This window comes from Oryza glaberrima, chromosome 3 (assembly GCF_000147395.1).
Source record: "Oryza glaberrima chromosome 3, OglaRS2, whole genome shotgun sequence".
Classification (NCBI taxonomy): domain Eukaryota; kingdom Viridiplantae; phylum Streptophyta; class Magnoliopsida; order Poales; family Poaceae; genus Oryza; species Oryza glaberrima.
In genome coordinates, this window is record NC_068328.1 from 17,326,922 (window position 1) to 17,341,362 (window position 14,441).

The following is a 14,441-nucleotide window of genomic DNA, read 5'->3' on the forward strand; positions in this document are numbered from 1 at the left end:
AGGACACCGTGCATTGTAGAAGTAGTACCTAACAAAACTCCCCATCTACGTGACTCTTACTTTTTACTTTTGGTCACGCTACGAGGATGTGACGTAATGTGAATGGCCTTAAGGTAATTTTATCATATGGACCCTACCGTACCACATGCGTAGCTTCGTATACCCTGTAAGCAGCTTTCAACGGAGTGCTATAACCATGTGGACCCCACTCTTAGGAACCCTTTCAACGGTGTTGTCGCAAGTATAAATTCACTAACAATAATTATCTAACCAAATGTAAATTATGTTCGTGTCTTTCAGCTGCTTTCATTGTTGATCCTTGATCCTTTTATAGGAAGACCATGATAGTATACGTCATGGAGTACTCGACAGCCATGGGTCTTGTGTTTCATTTGGGATGACATAGTTCCTATAGAATATCATTATAAATTTTACATGTTTTTTATTCAATGTTTTTATCCCATATTTCAATTGGGTATCATCAGAATGAAGATGGGGATTTGTCCCATGACCTCAAGATCTTTGTTTATCTTTTTTTAACTTCCATTAGCATAGGCTAGAGATGTAAAGCCATTCTCATTATTTAAAAAAAAGGATTTGTATGAAAATGAGGTCTCGAGCGGCTTACAATTTGTATGGTATCCTATCCTATATCCTATCTTACTATAAAGTTATCCCCCACTAACTCCTTAAGTTTAACATACAAAAATGCCATATCATCATCCACTAACAAGATGCCACATCATCATCCACTAATCCACTAATTAACAAGATATCACATCATCATCCATTAACAATCATCACATTTAAACATCATGCAAACATATTATATTATCTATAATTTTATAGTTTTTATAATTTAAGAGCTTTTAAAATACAAGCATGTTAAATTATCATCCCACATTGATGTGACCATAGCTACTATGGATACAACCGTTCCTCACATCATGGATGAACAAGATGCTATCAAGATCAAGTCCTCCAAGTGCTGGAATCCGATTCGGCCACCTACACTGCTGACTTCAAACGGCCGCCGAATATTCATACGACATCCGTTTTTGACCCGTGATTACTTGATAGAAAGCTCTCGGAGTCGTCTTTCCAACAGATCCAGCCTCATTGCCAAATTCCTTCACAGTCGTGCGCAATTGATGGAATAAGGTGCTGCGTCACCAGTAATAGGCCTATGGGCTTGTAACTTCGTTTGGGACCCTGGCCCAAGTGGGGCCCATGTGGGGTGCGCCCCAACCAGGTGGAGGACGACCTAGAGGTCCTCCTACCTCCTTAAATTGTTAGGTACCCCTTCAGGGTTTCTTGGGTTTTATTTAGATTAAAGTTTAGCTTTCCTACTTTGCCGTGTAATCCCGTGATCGGTTAGATTGCCGGTTTGCTCGTTACGGAACCCCAAACTTATCATTTGTACTCAATTCTTATTTGCAATTCAGATTGCTTTTATCTTGTTCTTGCTTGTTTCTTCAATTTGCTTGCAGGAATAAGGTTGGTCTGCATCGGCAAGATCAACAACCCACGGAGAGGTGTATCGATCACTAAGGTGCAACACAACAACATCTAGTACGGTTGTAGTCGGGTCGTTAACGTTTCTCCCAAATCGTAGTTATCATCAACTCACCGAAAGATCGGGCCAACAACAGTCTTGAGTGTCTCGAATAGAGCTCAGGGTTCATCAGGTGGTATCAGAGCTTTCGTTGCTCGGTGAGTTTTTATCTTCCTATAACCAGAAAATTGCAATATAAAAAAATATTATATCTTGTACCTAGCCATACTTGTGCCATTGCATTGTCCATTTCAGTTTTTGCTTTGTTGAGTTTTCTGTTGCATAGTCGAGTCGTAGTTGCTGGTCTTAGCGTCTAGTTCGTTTAGAGTTTCAAGTTCTGGTCACGTTTTATACCATAGTCGTCGTCGCCTCCATGTCTCTATTGTCGTCGGGACCTACGAAAACGGAATCGGCTTGCTGCCACGGTTCTATTTTTGTAGTTTTCAGAAGTTTCTGTCGGTTAGTTTTTGAGTTTTTGAGTTGCATAGCTTCTGGTCGGTGGGTGTGCCGTGATGGTGTGTGCCGTGATGGTGCGCCTGTGATGTGATGTTGCGCGTGAGGAATAAGAGACAAAGGGGATAGTAGATCGGTTTTTGGATGAAGTGCTACAATTTGTAGATTGGTTTTTATTTGGAGGGCCACGCAGAACTACTAAAAAGGAAGTGCCAAATCTGTTTCTGTTTATTACATGGTGCCTTTCCAAACCGAGGCCGAGTCTCTTCCCTTCCAATCTCGCTTCCCGGAGTCCGACTCCCTCCCTCCCTCACGACTCCGTTGTCTAGGTGTGTCAAACACTGGTAAAATTTTCTTTTGGTGTCGGATTCAATATCCGTTTGCAAAAACGGAACCTGTAGGACGAGAGCATTCCATTTTTGTATAATTTTAATTTTGAGTTTGGACTTTTACATTTGAGTCCCTGTAAATTTTATATTTATGTTTGAGTCCCTGTAACCTTACATTGAGGTCCTTGAATCTGTTTTTGTAAAAAAAAATCAAAAAAAAGAAAGGAAAAAAAGGCAGAAAGGTGCATAAAAAAAGAAAAGAAAAGCCACACCCAAAAAAAAAGAAAAGGAAAGGAAAGGAAAGAAAAAAAAGAAAGAAGAAAGAAAAAAAAGAGAAAATATTGTTATGTTTGAGCTGACTTCATATATCAGAGTTGTGCATGAGTTGTTCCTAATGCTATCTTGTGGTATTGTTTATGTCTAGGCTCGCGTCTCTAGTACGTTCTAGCCTAGGACCAGCACGGTACTGGCTTTGAACAATCATTCAACTTTGCATTATCTGATTTGAGCACTTGCTAGTCCTTTGCTACATATTTAAGCCTACCCAGAGCTCCACAGATCTGATTGCAGTCGTACAACAAGTGTTTGCCAAGGAATCGATACATCCAACCTCCATTGGGGTGCTTGGTTGAGTCGGTGTATGTCACCTTTCCGCTTGCATTGGTAAGATCTTGTAAGAGCTTGGTTAAAAGCTTGAGTGTGTGTGATTTTTGAGCTTCCACTACCTAGTAGTTAATAGGAACGCGCATATTTTTTGTGTATGTTTCTTCTTTTATACTAACCATGGAAGGATTGCGCAAGGGGAAACAAGATGGTCATGCTCAACATCGACTTCTTCATCATCAATGAGATATAGCGACTTCTTCAGGCATTGCATCTAAGGTACATGATAATGATCTTGCAAGGGTAGAATCTAATTTGCCAGTTTTTGATGGTAAGTATGATTCCGCCGCTTATGTTAATTGGGAGCTAGCAGTAGACAAACAATTTGATGAGTATGATTTCTCTAATGCTCAAATGATTAAGGCTGCTAGTAATAAGTGTACCGGTTCTGCATCCTTTTGGTGGTATACTGTTGGCAATAAGCTTGAAACTTGGGATGAATGCAAAACAATGATGAGGAAAAATTTTGTGTTTTCATATTATAAACGTACTCTCCTTGAGAAATTAGAGCATCTAAAACAAGGTGACAAAACCGTGCGAGAGTACTTTCATAACTTTAAAATTTTATCACTTATAGTGGTTTAAAAGAAAGCAATGAGAACACAATGACTAGATTTTTTAGAGGGCTTAATTATGATATTCAAGCTGGGCTTATTAACGTGACATATAATCATATAGGCCACTTGTTCATGCTTGCTTGCAGTGTTGAGAGCAATATTTTAAAGAACCCAAGGGAGAAACGAGCTATGCTTGTGCCTCCTATTACTGACATTTTGTAGGGAGCTCAGAACATTCACCATGAGGAAAAGAGCAATATGCTTGAGATGTCATCTCCATCGCTCACGAAGGAAGAAGAGAAGACTGAAGCACCTATATTATCTGAAGAGGGCATAAAAGGCAAATTAAATGGTGCTGATATTACTCAAGGTGAGTGTGCTTCTGATGAGTCACACTTGTCCACTATCCATGCTAATCTAGAGCAAATTTTGGTGGAAACTACTTCTGATTTGCCTTTGTCACAAGTTGATTTACTTGCTGTTTCTTGTGATAAATAAGAGTTGTGTGATAATGCTTCACTTATATCCCTGCCACAACTAGTGAATGAACATGCTATTTCTAGTGTTTCATTGTGTGCTGATTTTAAGCATGTTATTCACATTGTTAATGAAGTAGAGGAACGTGAATTGAAGGAGAAATTATTTGATAAATATGATTTGCCATGTCCAACTAATGTCATTTTTCATATCTTTGGCGAATATAATGATAGACAGATATACTTGGTGCATAGAATTTATATATGTTTGGATTTACAGCCTCCTGTAGATGTGGATAAAACATGCAAGCTAGAGAGACCTATTATTGCTAATCATATTATCTTGAGTTTGTCTTGTTTTGATTGGAAGAAAAAGGTTGTTCTAAATGGACCATGTGACGAGCACCATATGGAAAAACCGAGGACAGTTTTCCGTAAAGAAAGGGAGGATGATGTGACCATAGCTACTACGGATACAACCGTTGCTCACATTATGGATGAACAAGATGCTATCAAGATCAAAGTCCTCCAACTGCTGGAATCCGATTCGGCCACCTGCTACACTGCTGACTTCAAACGGCCGCCGAATATTCATACAACATCCGTTTTTGACTCGTGAGTACTTGATGGAAAGCTCTCCAACGGATCCAGCCTCACTGCCAAATTCCTTCACAGTCATGCGCAATTGATGGAACAAGTTGCTGCGTCACCTGTAATAGGCCTATGGGCTTGTAACTTCGTTTGGGACCCTGGCCCAAGTGGGGCTCATGTGGGGTGCACCCCAACCAGGTGGAGGACGACCTAGAGGTCCTCCCACCTCCTTAAATAGTTAGGTACCCCTTCAGGGTATCTTGGGTTTTGTTTAGATTAAAGTTTAACTTTGCTACTTTGTCGTGTAATCCCGTGATCGGTTAGATCGCCAGTTTGCTCGTTACGGAACCCCAAACTTATCATTTGTACTCAATTCCTATTTGCAATTCAGATTGCTTTTATCTTGTTCTTGCTTGTTTCTTCGATTTACTTGCAGGAATAAGGTTGGTCTGCACCGACAAGATCAACAACCCACGGAAAGGTGTAACGATCGCTAAGGCGCAACACAACAACGTCTAGTACGGTTGTAGTCGGGTCATCAATGTTTCTCCCAAATCGTAGTTATCATCAACTCACCGAAAGATCGGGCCAACAACAGCCTTGAGTGTCTCGAGTAGAGCTTAGGGTTCATCAGGTGGTATCAGAGCTTTCGTTGCTCAGTGAGTTTTTAACTTCCTATAACCAGAAAATTTCAATAAAAAAAAATTATATCCTGTACCTAGCCATACTTGTGCCATTGCATTGTCCATTTCAGTTTTTGCTTTGTTGAGTTTTCTGTTGCATCGTCGAGTCGTAGTTGCTGGTCTTAGCGTCTAGTTCGTTTAGAGTTTCGAGTTCTGGTCACGTTTTATACCACAGTTGTCGTCGCCTCCGTGTCTCTGTTGTCGTCGGGACCTACGAAAACGGAATCGGCTTGCTGCCACGGTTCTATTTTTGTAGTTTTCAGAAGTTTTCTGTCAGTTAGTTTTTGAGTTTTTGAGTTGCATAGCTTCTAGTCGGTGGGTGTGCCGTGATGGTGTGCCTGCGATGTTGCGCGTGAGGAAGAAGAGACAAAGGGGATAGTTGATCGGTTTTTGGATGAAGTGCTACAATTTGTAGATTGGTTTTTATTTGGAGGGCCACGCAGAACTACTAAAAAGGAAGTTCAGGGTTCATCACACATAATTCACATAATGTTTCAATGTATATCTTTACTATGGTTTATAATATCCTACATACTTATATAGCTCATCCTCACTTAGTTAGTGCTTACATGATTAATCTATGGTCCAAATTATCTTTCTCCTTTTTTCCTCTAATTAAGTCATATCACATCAATTGTTTTTAGCCTTTAGATGATTAATCTAGGGTCCAAACTATCTCCCTACTTTTCTTCTTCCATAAAGTCATACCACCTTACTTTTTTACGTTTGAATCACCATTCTACATACTATTTAAATTTAAATTATCATAAACCACATTAATTTACTTAATCCGATGTTATCTAGCTATCTTACACGTTATTTTTTTTATTATTATCATACTTAAATTCCCGCAGCAATACGCGGGGTTTTACCTAGTTCATATGCAATTCATCCCCACTAACTACAATCAATTCTAATTTCCTCTTCCCTGGTGCAGCCACGTCATTTGAAAGCTTTTAGCCATTGAATCAACTTTGTTTGCCCTAGATTTAATTTACCGCCCCTGCAAATTTTAGCAGCCCAATCAACGAAGAGCAATCCAACAAGACCAGCCTTTATTTGCCATCCCTCACCTTCGGTAGCTAAGCAGGCCAGCTTATTGTCTTTTAATCTTCCATATAAGTGAAAACTGATGAGAAGGTGTTTAGTCGGCTATTTATATCCGCCATTCACTTTAATTGCTATTAATTTCTCTATGTAGAACTTTTACATCAAGCACTTATAATTTACATCTTCCACCATTGCCGATGATCACTGTCAAGCTTATTTGTCCATCTGCGGAGCTAATGGATTCATCAATTCTCCAGGTTATATTCTATGATGGCATCCTCAGTTAAAGTACCAACGGTGCAGTTTGTCTCTCATTAATTTACATTAGCATGTTTTTGCGTATCAAATTCATAATTATTTTGTTATAAATTGCTCCTAATATCGTACTCCCTCCGTTTTAAGTTTTAGGTTATAAAACTTTATAGCATTACCTATATTTATATACTCCCTCCGTTTTACAATGTAAGTCATCTAGCATTTCTCACATTTATATTGATGTTAATGAATCTGTAACATCAATATGAACGTGGAAAATGCTAGAATGACTTACATTATGAGACAGAGGAAGTAGATGTTAATGAATCTAGGCACACATATATGTCTAGATTTATTAATATATATATGAATGTGGGCAGTTGCCGAGGCTCAAATTTGGATTGATTTAGGTTGGCTGGATTCTTGAAGGAAGAAATGTGGGTTGTGGATAAGAAAATGGGTTGTGCACGTGAAGAGTTAAATTGGAATTAATCAACATTGTTTTAGGAGGGAGACGGATCATAGAATTTATAAAGTGTGTACAGCTAGATATATATGATTGGGTTGGTCCAGTGGAAGGTGGGACAAAATTACGGATTTAGAGGAAGGTTGTAGCCATAGAAAAGGGCATATCGAACGTGGGTCTTCTTCTCTATTGAGTTGACATCGATGGTATAACCCATTGACTAAGTCATTAACATAGGAAAGGGTTCAAAATAATTAAATCCCGTTCTTTTCCTACGAAGATATAGATTTCACGTTGGTTTCCATTGGCACGCTTTTTAAATAAACGGTATATTTCGTGCGAAAATTTCCTATCCAGAAGTCGATTTAAATATACCCATTTGTCAAGTTTAAATAATTAAAACTTAATTAATCATATGTTAATAGCTTTTTGTTTTACGTGCTCTAAATTAATCATTATCTTCTTGAGTTTCAAACACTACCTTAATGTCTCGTTTGAACCACAGTAGCGGATGAAGATTAAATACGACGCGTAAAACGAGAAAGTCATTAATATATGATTAATTAAGTTTTAATTATTTTGAACTTATAAAAATAACATAGATTTATCTGATATTTTAAAGCAACTTCTATACATAAATAGAATTTAGTAGTTTGAAAACGTGCTAATGAAAATCGAGGTAAAATATGTATTTAAATCATAAAAGAACATGTCATAATTGATGATATATTGATATTAGTTGAGTGGGATATGGTTTGTACACGTACATGTTATATGTGGGGTGATGATGTAACTTTGTGCTAACGTGGAGGTAGGGGTGAAAACGGTACGGAAACGGACGGAAATCATCTCTATCGTTTTCGTTTTCATATTTTTTTTGGGAATCGGAAACCCCGGATACGAAAACGGAATCGAATATTATCGAAACCGAAAACAGAGCGAAAACGAACCGGCGCGAATATGGTAACAAAAATTTATCGGAATAAAAAAAACCCCTTAAACTGATAAACCCAATTCTCAAGTCTCAACGGTCAACAATTCATCATAAAACGCAATCATATAAGTCCAATTGGTAAGTATCAGCAGTACATCACAAAACACAATCTATGGAACAAATTAGTAATGCTGTTGATAAATCCCAATGCAGGGAAAAAAATATTCTTATGTAATTTTAGATTTGCATAATAAATATTTTTTTAAAAAATAATAGCCAAACAAACACTACGGTATTAACTATTCAGTGCTTAAGAAAAGAATCCAGGGTATTTTGTGATTTCTGGAAATTCCGAGAAAAAATTCCGGAAATTCCGAGAAAATTTTCGAAAAGTTTCCGACGGATTCCGAGTTCCGACGGAAACTGCCCTTTATCATTTTCGATTCCGTTTCTGAGAAAATATTTCCGAATCCGTTTCCGTTTCCGAAAAATTCCAAAAGAATTCCGACTGACAGATTCCATTTCTGAAAATAGGTCCGGAATCTGGAAAGTTTATGTACCGTTTTCACCCCTACGTGGAGGGTGAAAACGCTATGGAAATTTTCTCAACATGCCGATACCCTTTTCGCAAACTAATATAATGATAATATTTCTATCGACTATTACCGTGTCTAAAGTTTAGTTTTCTGAATTTTGTCAATGTTTCATTGGAGTTGACAGTAAATATTTAAATTCATAAATATAAAAATTTCCCGACTGTTACCATAAGAATAACAAAATAATGACATTGCTCCCGACCATTTCCGACCACTTCATCCCTATGTGAATGTGAAGCACTGCTAAACTTTAGAAGGTACTATTTGACTAATTGGTTTTAGGATGTTGGATGAATAAGAGCATGGCTGAGCATTATTGAGTAGAAGTTGGTTTTAAGGAAATTATCAAAAGATTAGGATTTTGAGGGCACTTAAAAAAACAAAAGAGAAAACACAAAAAAAAAAAAAAATAAGCGATGAACTCAACGTTTAGATTTTAGGAATCTGAAAGTGAAAATAAAACGGTTTCACAATGTTATCAATTTAAGAGATTTTACAATACGCATGGGTAAACAATTTATTAGGGAATAAAAATTAATATATAGGTAAAACTTTTATATATTTGTTCGTAGTGACTTAAAAGTTAATTTAAAAATTATGTTAGAAATATTTTAAAATCAAGTTCGAAAATTCATTTTTATTTTTGCTTTGGCTTATTAGGCTGTTAACAGTGAAATTTGGTAAGCCCGGAGTAATCATCGGCTTAGAGTCAGTATCGGCTTCAGAGTCTTGGAATCGGCCGATGGGAATTGTCAAGTCGCTAGCAGTTGTATTCTTAACGAAGTCGGATCAATTAAAGGAAATTTATCTAGAAGAGTCCGAGTTCAAGGAGGATGCGGCATGGCAAGTTATCTATTAATTAGGAATAGTTTGTTAGTTTTCTTTTATCTTTAGGAAAGTGTGTTTAGTGTCCGATAAGGACTTTATCTTTTCCTTTTATCTTTAGTTTCTTTCTTATCCGACAAGGACTAGTATCTCCCTATGGGTATAAATATGTACACCCGGGGTCATTGTAATCTATCAATATATCGATCAATACAATTACTCTTGGCGCATCGCCACCCTCTTTACCGAGGTTTTTACTTATCATCCGACGGAATTTGGCACCTGACGCGGGGCTGCATCGGCTTTCAATCTCCGGCGAAGGGGTAAGTCCTACGTTCCGCTGGCCCTGGTGAATCTATCGACTACATTGGTGTTGTTCAAGGCTGCAACGCTTCGATCTCTTGGATTGCTCTGGTTTGGTTGATATATTTGCCTACCTGATATCTCAATTCTATCTCTAGTTGCATTGTGTTTAGAGACGCATCGGTTTAGTTGGGACTGTCTCGGTTAGGCCCGATCTTCTGTCTTAGCCGATATATCTCTACAATCACAATGTTGTTATAAATAGATTTGTTATATCCATCACATTAGACAGATCTATCAGCTCATCGAGTATTAGATTATCATATACAATCTCGTGCTGCATCGGTTAGGTTCGACCTACTAGATTGTTGTTGATAATATAAATCTTGTTAAGCCGATAGGTTCATGCTAATGTTTTATCGGGGTGCTAGCCAATAAGTTATCTAGACGTTGCATCGGCTTGTAAGGATTGCATATACATATAAGTTGGATTTAGCCGATGACAACAAAGGTTTCACTGTTTAATCTAATTTTGTGGATTTTATGACATCGGACCTCCAGCCGATGTATGCTTTAACCGTCGGATCAGTGCTTATTCTATCATATCATTGCTAGCCGTTTGGTTTCTATTGGATTATGTTATTGTTATATTTTATTATCACCACCCGATTGTCTTTATATCATTATCTACATTGGATATATAGCCGATTGCTTAAACCCAATCGACATCGGCTGGAATTGGCATCGGCTATTATCGGCTATCGGCTGGAATTACTCGATCGGCTTGTCAGCCGATCGGCTCATTGATCTGCTATTTGCATATCTTGTCAGTTGCAGGATCAAACTAACTGGCACGTCCGCATCTCACCAAACTTTGGACCTGCACTGGAGCTAAGCAGATCTCCTAGGCCAGTGTGTGTTTTTCGTGTCAACACAGGCCAACCTATGGGGCTGTTTATCAATGAGGTTTGGACTGTTTATTTTTAATTTCACCTCAAAAAAAATCCATCGAATATGGTCTTATTAGCTATAGTTTATTTCTAAGCTTGAAAAAAAACTCTTCTCTAAAAAACCCACGATAATAAACTTAAAATTAACTCTAAGCCCTATCCGTTTTGGAGAAATTTCAACACATATAGGAATAGAGAAGGTGAAAGAATAGAAATACATGTACACTTCAATCCATAAGGATTTTTCCAAGAGGTTTGATGGATGAAAAATTCCTATGTTTTCTCTCCTATCAACAACTTACAGGAAAGAAAAAATCATTTGATTTTCGTTATCAACCGAGTGATACTTATAAGAATTAATAGATAGAAATCCAAATGCTTTGGTTTTTCTCTAAACCGAACAAACCATGAAATTTACCTTTTAGTAAATTGCACCCACGGTGCATCAACTTAGCAGGTGGGTGCAATTTGGTGCAAAACTTAAGAAATGAGCGTTCTAGTGCAACAATTTAGCAAGTATGTGTAACTTATTATAAGAACTTTATAAGTGATCATATAAATTCAACAACTTGCAAGGTAGGTACGATTTTGATATAATAAATTAAGAAGTTATGCTGCAACTTAATTATTTGGAGCATATTTATGTTCTTATCCTAATAACTAACAAATGAAAGTCAATTAAACTGTATGTAGAAATTATTATATTTGGTTGATATTTGAGAAGGTGAAGAAAACAAAAAATTTCTTAAAAGATAATTGAATGTAAATTGTATGTTCCGTATGATTCTTAAAGATTAAATTCAATATTATAAGGTAATATTCGTAGGATTACTATGTAACGGCATATTGACATCGTGAAAAAAAATTCACCTAGCATATGCTTAGCCAAGTTGATGCACCAAAATACTAAATTGTCAAGTTCTTGTACTAGAAGGTACCAACTTGTCAAGTTGTTGTACTCGGACGTTCAATTCTTAAATTATTGCACTATATCGCACCGACCTGCTAAGTTGTTGTATTATGGGTGCAATTTACTCTTTAAAATATTAAAGAGTTAGGATCTCAAATGAGCCACATGATGGGCCGGTTCTCACCAGGCCCAAACCAACCCAAGGAAGAGGATTAAAAAGAATGAAAAAGTAGACCGAAGGTCCCTCAACTTGTCATCGAGTTACAAAATCGTCCCCCAACCGTAAAACCAAATATATGACATCTCTCAACTTATAAAACCGTTCACTTTAGGTCCTTCGGTGGTTTTGACCCGGTTTGGCTACAAGTAGCGGCTGAGTCAGCGTGGGACCCTGGGCCCCACATGTCAGGGTGACCACGTCATCGCCCTCTCTCTCTCCCCTCTTCTCTCCCTTCCTCCTCTCACTCTCTCACTTTGCTCCTCATCTGGTGGCTAGTGACGGGCGATGGTGGCAGCGACTTGGTGCGGTGCTGACGAGGATGGGGTTGGCATCGAGCCCGGACGCGGACCAGGGCGAGACGACGGCCACACGGTCGACCAGCTTGGGGAAAAGAGCGGCGCGCGAGGCGGCACGACATCACCGGGATGGGGGAGAAGAGCCGCAGCGAGGCAGGAGCAGGCTAGGGAGAAGAGAGGTGGCGAGGTGGCACGGCATCACCGGCATGGGGGAGAAGAGCCGCAGCGAGGCGGGAGCAGGCTGGGGAGAAGAGCAGCGGCAAAGCGGCACGACATCACCGGCATGGGGAGAAGAGCAACGGTGAGGCGGGAGCAGGTTGGGGAGAAGAGCGGCGGTGGCCGGGAGAGAGTGGGAGGCGCACGATGCGACTGGCGGCTGATAGGGGAGAAGAGCCGTGGCGGCGCTCACTCGCTGGCGAAGACGGGCGGCAGCCGGGGGAGACCAGAGGAGTGCGGCGCGGCCGGCGGCCGACAGGGGGGAGTGGTGATGGAGCATGTCCTATCCCCTCTCTTGTCTTCCTCCTACCGACGTTTGCCTCCATCAACGCCGCCATCGAAGATGCTGGCCACCCCCGCGGCAGGCTATGATGGCTCCCGCCAGCCACCACTGCCCATCTCCACTCTGGCCACCCGTGGCCCTCCATCGCTCCGGCCCTCCCCATGCTTCCCCTTCGCTCTCCCCTCGTGTTCCTGACGCCAACGTCTCCCCTTCAACCGTGTCGCCGCCGCTGCCTCCTGCTCTCGCTACGCTGCCATGTACTCCTCCCACGGGCCATTGTCTCCTCCTCGCGCTCTTCCGCCGCGCCATCCTCCTATCCTCTGTCCTAGTCTCCTCCTCCTCCGCCGCCACCACCCTCGCTGCCGCTGGACCTCCTCCGCTCCCCTCCCTCCCCTGCAGCGTGCGGTGGAGGAAGCCGCCGCCGGCGACTCCGCTTAGCGAAAAGAGGCGAAGAAAAAGGCCGCCACAGCGGCGGCAACAAGGATGCGGACCTCCTCCTCTCCCCTTCCCCACGGGCGGTCTTCCCCACCTTTCGGCCGCCCTGCCGCCTGTCTAGATGAGCACAGTGAGAGAAAGATGATGAAGGGAGAGGAGGGGAAATAAGAGAGAGGTGATGATGTGGCATCCTGACATGTGGGGCCCACGTGGGTCCCATGCTGACTCAGCCGCCATGACGGACAAAACCGGAGTCAAAACCATCGAAGGACCTAAAGTAAATGGTTTTGTTAAGTTGAGGGATGTCATATATCTAGTCTTGTGGTTGGGGAACGATTTTGTAACTCGATGACAAGTTGAGGGACCTTCGAAGTACTTTTTCATAAAAAGAACCAATAGCTAATAATGCTCATCATCCATCGAACATATTAATTCGGCAGCGGCAATGACCTGGGCAGCCGGTGGTCACCCTTATCGACCTAGCTCCTTCCTATCGCCCTCCAACCTCCAACCTCCAGTTCTCTACCTTAGTTTCTAAAACCTTTCTGACTTGTATTCCTATATTCTTCTTCAATTCCACCTTCCAAACATTTGAAAGATGTACCGAATATACTGTGTTTGAAATTGGAGCAAAAGGCTGTTGACATAAACTTGAGCCGTAGCTTATAAGCCAAAACAATTGACTAAATTTGTGTATGTCCAATGTTTCTTGTTCTTTTTCTTTTGAGTAAAATGCATCAACGGTACTTAAACTTGTCAGGAGGTTTCACTTAGGTCCACGACTTGCAAAGCACATATTAAGGTTCCTAAACTTGGTTTATTGTATCATCCCGGTCCAAAGCCGCGTTTGGCTATAGTCTTGTCTACGTGGCACGCCATGTGGACAATGACATGAAATTTTTTTTATTTTTTTCTCCCTTCTTCCTTCTTTTTTCTGTTTCTTCCTTCTTTTTTCTCGGTGGTGAGAGATGGCACGAGGGGAGGGATTGTCGCAGTGGTGAAAACAGAAGGAAGAAGGGAGAAAAAAAATAAAAAATCCATGTCATCGTTCACGTGGCGTGTCACGTAGGCAAGACCACGGTCAAACGCGGCTTTGGACCGGGATGATATAATAAACCAAGTTTAGGGACTTCGATGTGCGCTTTACAAGTTCGTGGACCTAAGTGAAACCTTCTAACAAATTTAAGTACCGCCGGTGTATTTTACTCTTTTCTTTTTTTTCTTTCTATAATTGAAAACGGGAGACTATTGGTGCTGCCGTAGAACCAAATTTGTTTTAAAATGATCTTTTATCCGCTGATCTAGAAGCTACCAACCGAGAAAGATCGCCAAAAAGGATTCCTCCTGATCCGTCATCCGTGTCGTGTGTGTCTCGTGTCGTCCCTTCCCTCCCAA